Genomic DNA, 11,128 nt, shown 5'->3' with positions numbered 1-11,128 from the left:
GCAGTATATACTTGTGAATAGTCTTTTCTGCCAGTGAGTTTCAGTTCAGGAGGAAGAGTAGTCCGACAGTCTCCAAAATCACAGGTTGCCCACTAACAAAGGAAAAAAATAGAACACACCAGTGACAAGCTGACTGTACCTATCCACTTCAAGGATGCTCGTAAGCAAGGACTAACTTCAGCAATCCAGACTTCTTCTTCTGCTCTTGCAAAGTTTATTGTTGCTATATTAGCCAGGGTTTGTCACTACAAATGTACAATCAGTAAGAGTGTGTAATTCTTATAGAAGTTATCATGTTTTCAAATACCGTGTGATTATCCAGACATAAAAAAGCTTATTTATCTGTCTCACATTTAACCGTATACATACTTACCATTTGCGTATTCTAGAACATGGGGTCCTTTATGTATTCAAACTCCAAAAAAGGCTTGTCATTTTGTCAATTTTAGGGTTGTCATTCAAACTGTCACAAAGATCCTCGAAGAGATAACTATAAGCCTCTCTGACGTCTCCCACAATCAGAGCTTTATCGAGCTTGCATGCGACTTTAGCTATCCACACCACTACCTTGAGCTCCAGGGCTTACAGCTTTGACAAGATTGTCCACACGTTTATGAAGAGACGAAACAGGTTCATCGAAGGATAAGAACTTACAAAGAACTGGTTGATACAGGCGCTGCAATTCTTATTGTGAAACCCTTGCCTCCGATTGCGTTTTTTCTATTTAGAACTAATTTGTTCTGAAAATACAATTTTGCCCCTAATAAGTAATTTGCCCCTTGATTCAATTTGATATTTTTGCAGGGCTCTCTGCAACTAGACGGTAAACAATGTGGTATTCATGCAATGCGCTTTATGCGAGACATAATGAGCGATCCTTCTCCTTTGTCATTGAAAGTAAATAAAATACCTCTCACATTTTAACTTAATTTATGCTTTTGATATCTTTAGCAACTGTGTTTTTAACTTTTTCTTATTCTCTATTTTGCAAAATATTAAACTTGTTTCTTATATTCCAGATAAAAAATCTTAGCAATAAAAAGGCCTTCACCGACAAGGAAAGAAATGAAGTTCGAATGGATTTTGTTGTATTCATCCAAGAATGTATTATGAACTATCCTCAAGATGAAGATGGACCATAAGGCTGAAGAGACATATATGTGGGTGATCGAATTTGACGAGATTAGGTTATTTTTTCATTTGGATTTGGATTAGGCTGATTATATTTATATGAATTAGATTGGAAATGTGTTATTTATTTCATTACGCTTTACGATTAAGTACAAATATATATTAGTTATCTAATGGGATTGGAATGTTTCAATGAAATTAGCAATATATATGAGTGTTATTTGAAATTTAATGGATCATATTCAGATATGTAGTTTATTCAGGTGTGTAGTTTATTGCAGGCCCCCAATTTTGAGGGTTTTTATATATATTCACATTTTATTTTTATTTTTAATAATATATATATATATATATATATATATATATATATACATATCACTGTTTTACCCAAACAGTCATGACTAATATAATGATACTTTTTATGACTGTTAAAAAAGATGAATGCATAACTGTTTATTTGAAACTGTCACAAATGATATGATTTGTTGTGACGGTTTTTGAGCAGTTGTTACTATTTTTTTATGATTTTGTGACCGTTAAAAAGGATGAATGCATAACCGTTTATTTAAAACCATCACAAATGATATGATTTGTTGTGGACGGTTTTGAAAGCAGCTTGTTACCGTTTTTGATGGTAGAGAGAGGCTAGTCTGGAACAAATATTTGTGACGGTTTTGGGAAAAAAATAAATGACTCTCACTCCGTCACGGTTTTGGAAAAAAAAAAACCCGTCACAAAAGACTTTTTGTCACTGTTTTTAACAGTGATATAAAGCCTTTTTTCTTGTAGTGTTTGATTTCCATTAATTAGTTTTCATACATTGTTTTAATCTAGGTTATTGAATCATTGTTATTCCTTGTTAGAGTAATAAAATAATTAGTTTCATACCTTGTTTTAATTTAGTATTTTGAATCAATTGTTATTTATTCATTGGATTAATAAAGTAATTTAGTTATTGATAATATAGTTTTATTTCATTAATCATTGTAGTTTTGATTCCTAGATTTAGTTATTATCATTGTTAGTTTCAATTGATTCTTGCATAATTAGATTTCCATTTGAATTGAAATAAGTAAATTTACAATCTTTTATATGATGTCTTCCTTTAATTTGATGAGAAATGATAGTTTGATGAATCAAGGCTAAACCTCCATTAGAGGGGTTTGATGAAGCCTTGATGAAAACTTGATTGTGTAGTGTAGAATCGTTGTAAGAGTCTATTCCACTCTGGAAGGTAGTTGATTCGTCATGAGAATGGATAGAACTTCCCCACATGCTAGTCATTAGTTGGTAGAGATTGCCATGAATGATTAGGGATTAGAATAACCAATTCTTATCGTAAGAATGTAAGAATTTGATTACAACAATCTATGCTAGTTTATTAAGTTGGATTCAAGGTGGATTCAATCCCCCCTAATTCTTTATTTAGATTCAAACCTTAGTATTTTCCGTCATTTCGTTATTCGTATCTTGTTATTTGAATTCACATCGTAGTATAATTACACACCATTACTTTCATTAACTTTGGCTAGGACTGATAATATATAGAAAACTTTGAATGCTAAAGAACTAGGAGTGGAACAAATCTTTTACTCCACTCTATTTCGATAGATTCGAGAGTAGAAATCTTTGATAAATAACACGTAAAGTCTAGTTTTAGTTTTACTTGCGTTGAGTTTTCGTATCTTATTCGTAGGTAAAACTATATATTTTACTTTTATCAGTAGTGGAATGTTGTTTAATATTATTTAAAAGCGTGAAACCATATGGAAGAAACTATAAGCACCATAACAACATTTTTGTGACATTGGGTTTTTCTCATTAGTGACACCAAATTGGTTTCAGGACTGTTGTGACGGCACGTTGGCGTCACAAAACTGCTAAAACCGTCACTAATAATCTGATAATTATTTTAATTAAATTTTGGTGAGTTTTAAGAAATAATGTGACGACAAGAGAGCGTCAAGATGTCTAGAATACCATATATTACAAAAAAGGGACTGGTCTACCTCCACTAAACCAAATCTCATATAAATTACAACTCGAACACTTTTCTTCGATCTAGTTCCCATCTCTTTCGACTTCCCACCATTAAACAAGGTTTGCCTCCAAAACTTATACAGAAGTCCTAGAATTGAAGGTTGAACAAACTATAGAAACAATTGAAGTAAGTCTCGAAGATTCTTTCTACTGGTACCGAAACCAAAGATATAAGTTAAATGAACCTCAGTACAACCTATGAATAACTGAACTAAATTCAGCTATAAGTTAATTAATTGCTCGAAACTTAACTAAATATATGAAATAAAAGCTACTTGTTTCATAAAACAGTGCTAGACTCAAAATAGAGGATAATTTACCCGTCCTTTAGAGAAAAGAGAGAGCCCCAAGTTGACACAAAACTCTGTACTCACTACTTCAGCTACTGCAGTAATGGATTCATAAAATTTGTAGTAAGATGAGGAAAACAATATTATGTTCGAAATATTAACAAAGTTGTCATTTTTCAGGGAACATGGACCAGATCGAAAGCTTTAAGAGTAAATAAAGTTTTACCTTTAAAAACCAAATTATTCAAACTTCCTTTCGCCCAATTAAGCTCTTTCAAAATTAACCCTATGTCAAAAAATTAATTTCAAGACAGTCATCAAACTTTGTACTCTACGAAATTGAAATACTATTTGAGAATTACAGATCTATTTAAATGAAATCAGTGAGAGAGGGAGAGGGTGTTACATACCTTGCAGAGAGATGAAGGTTTTGGCACTTTAAGAGAAAGCAAGGAGCATATTCAAGGCGATATCTCATAACTGGGCGATTATGAAGGAGAAAGAACAAAAGGAGGGAGAGAGGACGACTTACCAAGAGGAAATCAAAACCCTAGTTTCTAAAGATCGGCGCGAGAACGAAAAAAAGCCCGCTTGAGTTTTTCTTTTCTTTTTTCTATTATATTATGTTTTTTGTATGTAACTTTGTCACACATATATAAGCGTGAGAAAATATCCGAGAGACGTTACATAATAATTCTAGTATTTGCACAGGTGCTTACTAACGGTTATAAAATTTACTAACGGATAATGAATGTGAAAAATTACCTAACGGATATATATGTGTCACTAATAAGAAATCTCAATTGTTGCAAAATCACCCAAATGGTGTAGTGATCGTCAGTCTCGATCCACCTTGTTTGCTCGTAATGAAATCACATGACCATCATGTGATTATGCAATATCTTTTGCCCGTGCTACTTCAACATGCTTTTCCATCTCATCCTGATTTGCGGAGAGCTCTTCACCAGATAAGCTTATTTTTTAACATATTGTGTTCGAAAGTTGTAATTCAAAAAGAAATCCAAGATGCCAAATACATGGTTGCAGAGGCATTGTGCATGTTGGAAAAGTACTTTCCACCATCATTTTTTGATATTAGCATCCACCTTGTAGTGCATCTAGCTGATGAGGCATTGATGTGTGGACCAACTAGAGATTGTTGGATGTATCCGTTTGAGAGGTAAATTATGCTTCTTTCAATCCCCATTATTTTTGTCTCGGTTTTAAATAAAATTAATAAATGCATTCATGGGTTTATCACTTGCATAGGTCGATGAAGGAGTGCAAAGATATACCTAGTAACAAACGATTTGTTGAAGGATCGATTGCAGAGTCGTATCTTGTCTCTGAGTTTGTTAGGTATGCAATGGAGTACATTCCAAATCCACGGCGCAAAAATCACAAAAGCACTACTGGTGAAGTGTTTCTAGATGAAAATGATGAATATATTGAAGAGGGGCCTGTGCTTGAAGGTAAATATGTGATTTTGTCGTCGGAGCAATTTGTACAAATCCGTAGATGGCTACTTTTTCGGTTGGAAGTCGATGGACTTGATGATCACTACAGGTGTTAGTTCTTCGCATATGTGTCTATTTCCTCGTAATAAATTGACAAATATATACTAACTTTTTTGGTTAAATTGTAGTGAGTATCGTGAGTCTTTGCAATCTAGTTCCCGAGGTAGTAGGAAAGGGATAGCAAAGACAGAAGTAGAGATACAAACATATTTTATCGACTGGTTATATAATAAGGTATTAGTTAATGGGGATAGGAAGATACGATCTTTATGTTATTTACATTTTTTGAATTGTGTTTTGTTTTATTTGTGTAGTTGCTGGAGAATGATAACACTTCATCTGAATTGTGGTTCTTTGCGAGAGGGCCATTGTTCAAAGCTAAAACTTTTCGAAAGTGTCACGTTAATGGTTATTTATTTTCTACTAAGTCTCACGATGAGACCGTTCTTACACAAGACAGTGGTGTTTGCATGAGTGCAATTACTACATTCACATCAAGTAGGAAAGATAAAAATCTTATCGATGCGTTTGCTATGTGGTATGGGGTCATCAAACAAATACTAGAGGTGGATTACACAAATTTCAAGGAAGTGGTGTTTTATTGTGAATGGGTTAGGGTGGAAGATAAGACCAATGGCTGTAAGCTATGCCCAGACTCTAACTTGTTGATGGCAAATTTTAATCGGCTCACGAGCTTTGACAAAATGTTAGATGAGTCGGCCATTTGCGCCAAAGAAGCCCATCAAGTGTTCTATTCGAGAGATCTGAAAAATCCTGATTGGTGGGTGGTCATTAGAGATATATTAGGAATTTCTATAATCCCATCCCATCCCCTAGTTTTTTATTACTTAATGTCTATTTTCTTGATTTTATTGAACCAGTAATGTAAGTATTTAATCTAGTCAAGTATGAATAAAATCCTACAATAACTTTGTCAGTTTTCACTTAAGTTATATAAACTCATAATCCATTTGATATCTACAAGCTAGTGGTCTAGTGAGAGTATCTGGCCATGGTTATTCTTGTTTGATGCCTTACTTTCTTATTGTTTTATTCTTGAAGGAGAAAATGGATATTTAGTCCAAACTTGCAGATGCTTTTGATAGTGAGATGTTTGAATGGACACAAAGACAATGCTCTCCTGAACTTTGTTCTACACTTGTAAAAAACAAGGTATTTTATTCAAACTGCCGATAATTTTTCCTCCATTATTAAATTATTGTTCATCTGCTAAAGAACTGAGTTCTTTGCTTCCATAGTATTAAAACCGATACATGATTGAAATGTATGTTTCATCTCGAAATGAGTTCGAAAATGTTCAGGAGAATAATGAGCTGGGTTCACAGTATTTTGCTCCTAGCAGAGAGGAGTCTCTTTCAGACGACACAAAAAGTATAAATCACAAACAAGGTAATGAGATCACAGAGATGGATTCTTTTGCAAGTAGTTTACTTTGTGGATGAATAAAATACACTAGAAGTATTATTTGAAGTTTATCGTTGAGGTTGTAGTATATATATTTGTTAAATAATTTGAATGGTAGAGTTGGTGTAATTTGTGGATGAATATAAGTGGCTTTATATTGTTATTACTTGGTTGATTTTTATTTATTTTTTATAAAAGTTGTCTGTTTCGTAAGATTTGGTAGTGTATAGTGGATGCCAACCCAAAGTCACGTGGAGTACTTACTGTTTCTTGTAGGGGGTGCAAGTATCCCCAAAATTAAAACTGATTTTTTAAAAAATATATCGACCATTAGTAACGGATTTTTCCGTTACAAACAATAGTTAAGTAAATAGCACGTCCATTACTAACGGATATATCCGTTAGAAATGACAAATTTAATCGGCCACCACTAGTTGGCTATCTGTTACAAAGAGTTTTAGTAACGGATATAACTTTTACTAAAATTATTATTAGTAACGGTTATATCCGTTACTAAATTTGGCCTAAGTGAGAGTGACGCCCTAGAGCTAATGGATATAACCATTAGTAAAAATATAAGTAATGGATATAACCATTAGTAAACGCTTTTTTTGGTGTAGTGTTAGTATAGAAAAATATGTTATAACGGTTTGGTTCGGTTTACACTACGAGCCAAAGACGTACAAAACCCACAAATTGAATCAAACTTGTGGGTTAGGAACCATAAATCGAATCGGTGCTAACATAGCATTGTTTTCTATACAAGGCCTGAATCCCCCTCCCTTTTTTTTCACAAAAAATATAATATAATTTATCATCATTTAATGAACCATTAACACTTATGATACAATAACCTTTCCATTTCCATGATACACTATCCTTTGTTATTTCTTTACATACCTTCTTTGTCTTTTAAAAAATCTAAGTCTTTGATACATACATTCTAGACATAAGTGGGTGTGGGCGGCAAGACACATACATCCTAGACAAGCTGGTCTTGCTTGGAAGTTGCTTCACCGAGTGGTATCAACAGATGACAAAGTGCAAAAGAAGGGCATTCACCTCGTTTCTCGCTGCAGGCTCTATCAAAAGGATTAAGAAAGTGCAAAATCATATCTTTTGGGGGTGTGAGGTGTCCAGGACGCTGTGGCAATGGACCTCGAACTATTTTAGTGTCAATCTCACAAGCATCAACTTAAAATCGGTCATGAAAGCAGGACGAGGACACAACCAAATCAGAAAGGAGCTTTGGAATGTTGCGGCTCTCCACCTTATGGTTAAAATATGGAAAGCTAGAAATAGTATTTTCTTCAAAGATGCGACGATAAATCCTATGAGAATAAGACGTGAAATAGTTAAAGAGGTAAACGTTGTTGGTCTCTTGGTAACTGGAACTATGAGTAGCTCTACCATTGATTTTCAGCTTCTAAACCAACTGAACATTAAAAGAAGAGTGAGGCCATCAACAAAATCATAGAAGTGTCATGGATTCCACCTGACCTTGGTGTAGTTAAGGCCAACACAGATGGTTCGATCTTAGGAAACCCAGGCAATGGGGGTGCGAGAATTATCTTCAGAAGTTACAAGGTGGAAATTCTACGTGTCTTAGTACAAGGCCTAGGAGTTACTACAAATTATGAGGCAGAATGCTTGGCAGTGGTTTTGGTTGTTGAAACTGCCATGGATAAAGGCTGGCACAAACTCTGGATTGAGAGTGACTCAATGGATGTAGTTCTTGCATTCAAAGGAGGTGAAGTTCCATGGTGGCTGAGAGTAAGATGGTATAGAGCCTCGAATCTCATTGACTGGAAAATCTCACATACACTCAGAGAAGCTAATTTTGGAGCAGATGCGGTAGCAAAACATGGATCGACTTTGAGTAGAGGAGTTTTCTCTTGGAGTCCTAATAGACTTCCTTTTATTAAGTCATTAGAATGTCTTCACCAGACTTACTACAGATTTGATTAAGAATTATTTTTAAAGTCTGTTGTAATTCCATTTTGTCAGAGTTGTATTCTTTATAATATTATTAATAAAATATCCTACTTGCATGCAAAAAAAAAAAAAAAAAAAAAAAAAAAAAAACTTTGATTTCAATTACCTTTTACTCTTTGTTGTTTTGACAGGTAAATAGTTACGACGAGGGTTTGCAAAACAAAAAAGATTTGAACACATGTACCATATATGTTATCCCATATCTTATATATCCTGTTCATATTAAAATGGAGCCTTACATATTATTGCCTAGAACCTCAAATTTGCTTGACCCAGCATTGTATCAATTTCTGCATTTAAAAAAAAAAAAAGTTTTTTGGGGTTTTTTTTTCTTCATGTTTTACCCATTACTACATAAATTAAGATAGAACACAGTTGCAGAAATAATTGGGATGACACTTTACTTAAAATGGTGATCTATGTGGTAAGTATATTGTTTTGACCCTGAAATTGGATTGAAATTTAACCGAAAAACCACACCACTTATGAAAAATGTGGTCCATTAAAATAGAAATAAGTGCTACATATCTGGCCCGATTTTCTGAAAACAAATAGAGCACAATTTAGATTTGAAGTTGTGACCTATGTAATAAGACCGACTAAAATGTCCTAGGTTCGAACCTCGTGGACGTCCTTTACTTCTTTTGTTTTTTTTTAATAAAAAATAGATTTATTGATATGAAAAATAAATCAAACAAATGATTTGGAGGTCAAGTGCGCTACAAATTGCGCTAGAAGCCTCTTCTGAATAGCAAAACCACTCCTACTAAATACATATTCGTGAGAACCAACTATTATCATATTGTTATCTAACACTTTTTGCACCCTCCTAAGCAACTCAATAATATCTGGCGCCAAAAATCCAAATGTATCAAACACAAACAGGATGAAGCAATGTTGATTATCTATGCACGCTCCTTCATGTTTCCCCATCACCTTCATTGTAGCTGTACTAATAGATGCTTGCCCTACAACAAAAACACCACTGCCAAAACCAACAAAAAGAGATACCCTTGTGACATCCACATGTGTGCTTTCCATCAAACCAGCTATATATCAAGATATTTGTAGGGCAAAGCATATCGATCTACCTTCTCTAGGATCAGTAAGGAAGTTGACAGTTCTTCACTTGTATACCTGGTACGCCAAATCGCATCATATAAACTATCACGTACATGGTCATGCATGTACTTAAACCCTAGAAAGTGCTTGCATTATGTTGCATGATCGCCAAAGGCGTCAAGGCAACTCTTCATACACACAGGACATCAATCACCATCAGTGTACAAAGGAATCATGAGGCGGTAAAGAAGGATAGCTCGATACTCAACCGGTGACATACATTACCCAAGACCATCCATAAGAATAGCAAAAAAGAAGTCCTTAGCATGTCCAAAATGTAGGCAACTAATAATGACAACTTTGTGTCAATCTGACAAGTCAAATTCTCTCTCAAGTCCTATAATAATCTTACCGTAGTAGGCTTCCTCCGCCAATACATTTCTTGGCTTGCTTACGATATCTAAGAATGTGGTTTTGGAGCTTTTCGGTCTAAATCCGTGAGGCTACATACAAAGGAGAATCTGATGACATCCTCTGCACAACAGATACCAAGACGGAGTGGAATGGTCAACAAACGCCACTGCAGATCACCAAAACCAGGTCCATTCGAAACAACAATGCCCTGAATAGCAGACCAAAGACTATGGCCAGACATGCTCACTGCTTCCCTAAAGTGAGTTGGTGGATTATGATCAGCTCCCAAATGTGTGTTTTAGTAATATATTACAACCATTCTTATGCATAATAAACAAACAACTCATAGCTTTTACTTTCTTTTGCAGGTTACATGCTATTTCAGACCACTTATCATAAAAGATGTATTTTAGCGCCAAAAGGAGCTTTATTAACACTTCTTATTAAGACTCAAGCTGCTATGAAAAAGTGCTGGAACAGTCAAAATTAAAGTCAAAGGTCAAGGACTCAATGATAAAGCGCATAAATGTTATATATTTATGCTCAATTTTATATTAGTTAGTCCGTTTATTTTATTTGTTTGATTTAGTTAGTGTGTTTTTAGTGATTTTGCAGGATCGGAGTTAACTTAATTAAAAGTGTTGAAACTGTCGAGATTCGAAGATATTAGTGTGTGTACATTGATCTAGTTCAGTGGAGCCAGCGCCTAATGATCAGTAATAGAGAAACAAAGCTATGGCTATGAATATTTGGTGAATGCACATGAAGACGAAATTTAAGTGAGCCCGTGGCCTGTATTCTCTGAATTGAGCGAAAATATGGTCATGAACTCAAAGTCACATGGCTAAATTAAAAGAAGGTGAGGAGCTGTGAGTGGGAATATGGGCCTAAATGGAGTTAAGGTCCAAGAACTATTCCATCAGCCCATGTGCGCCCAAAGCATTAAAGCCCGCACTCACCAAATCAATATGCTTATGAACCCAGCTACTTGGACCACCTGATCCGCCTCCACCCTTCGTCTCTCACAAATAGAAACAGAACCCAAAAGCTCCTCTAATTCCGGCTGCAGAAATCTAAACCCGAACACGCACCCAAGCTCCAAAACTAAACAAGCCAATTTATCAATGCTTCTATGAATCTGCATACCACCAAATCATAGGACCAATCCCATGTTTCCATTCCAACCGAAATCGAATAGGAAAAGAACCGACTTCGTTCTTTCCGTTTCGATCACCCAATTACCGAAACTTTCGC

The 11,128-nt window shown here is 34.9% G+C and overlaps 1 long non-coding RNA gene across 1 annotated transcript; it reads right to left on the bottom strand.

Annotated features, from left to right (window-relative positions):
* Positions 1–3,422: 3,422 nt before the first annotated feature.
* Positions 3,423–4,064, bottom strand: LOC147508129 (uncharacterized). The gene is made up of 3 exons (XR_015216309.1): positions 3,872–4,064; positions 3,688–3,747; positions 3,423–3,556 (listed from the first exon to the last, which is right to left on the bottom strand). It is a non-coding gene; the product is annotated as an uncharacterized LOC147508129 (long non-coding RNA).
* Positions 4,065–11,128: the final 7,064 nt, after the last annotated feature.

The sequence above is a fragment of the Coptis chinensis genome, chromosome 3, assembly GCF_015680905.1.
Source record: "Coptis chinensis isolate HL-2020 chromosome 3, ASM1568090v1, whole genome shotgun sequence".
NCBI classification, from domain to species: domain Eukaryota; kingdom Viridiplantae; phylum Streptophyta; class Magnoliopsida; order Ranunculales; family Ranunculaceae; genus Coptis; species Coptis chinensis.
Note: the sequence above shows the minus strand (reverse complement) of the source record. Positions and strands in the feature narration are given on the sequence as shown.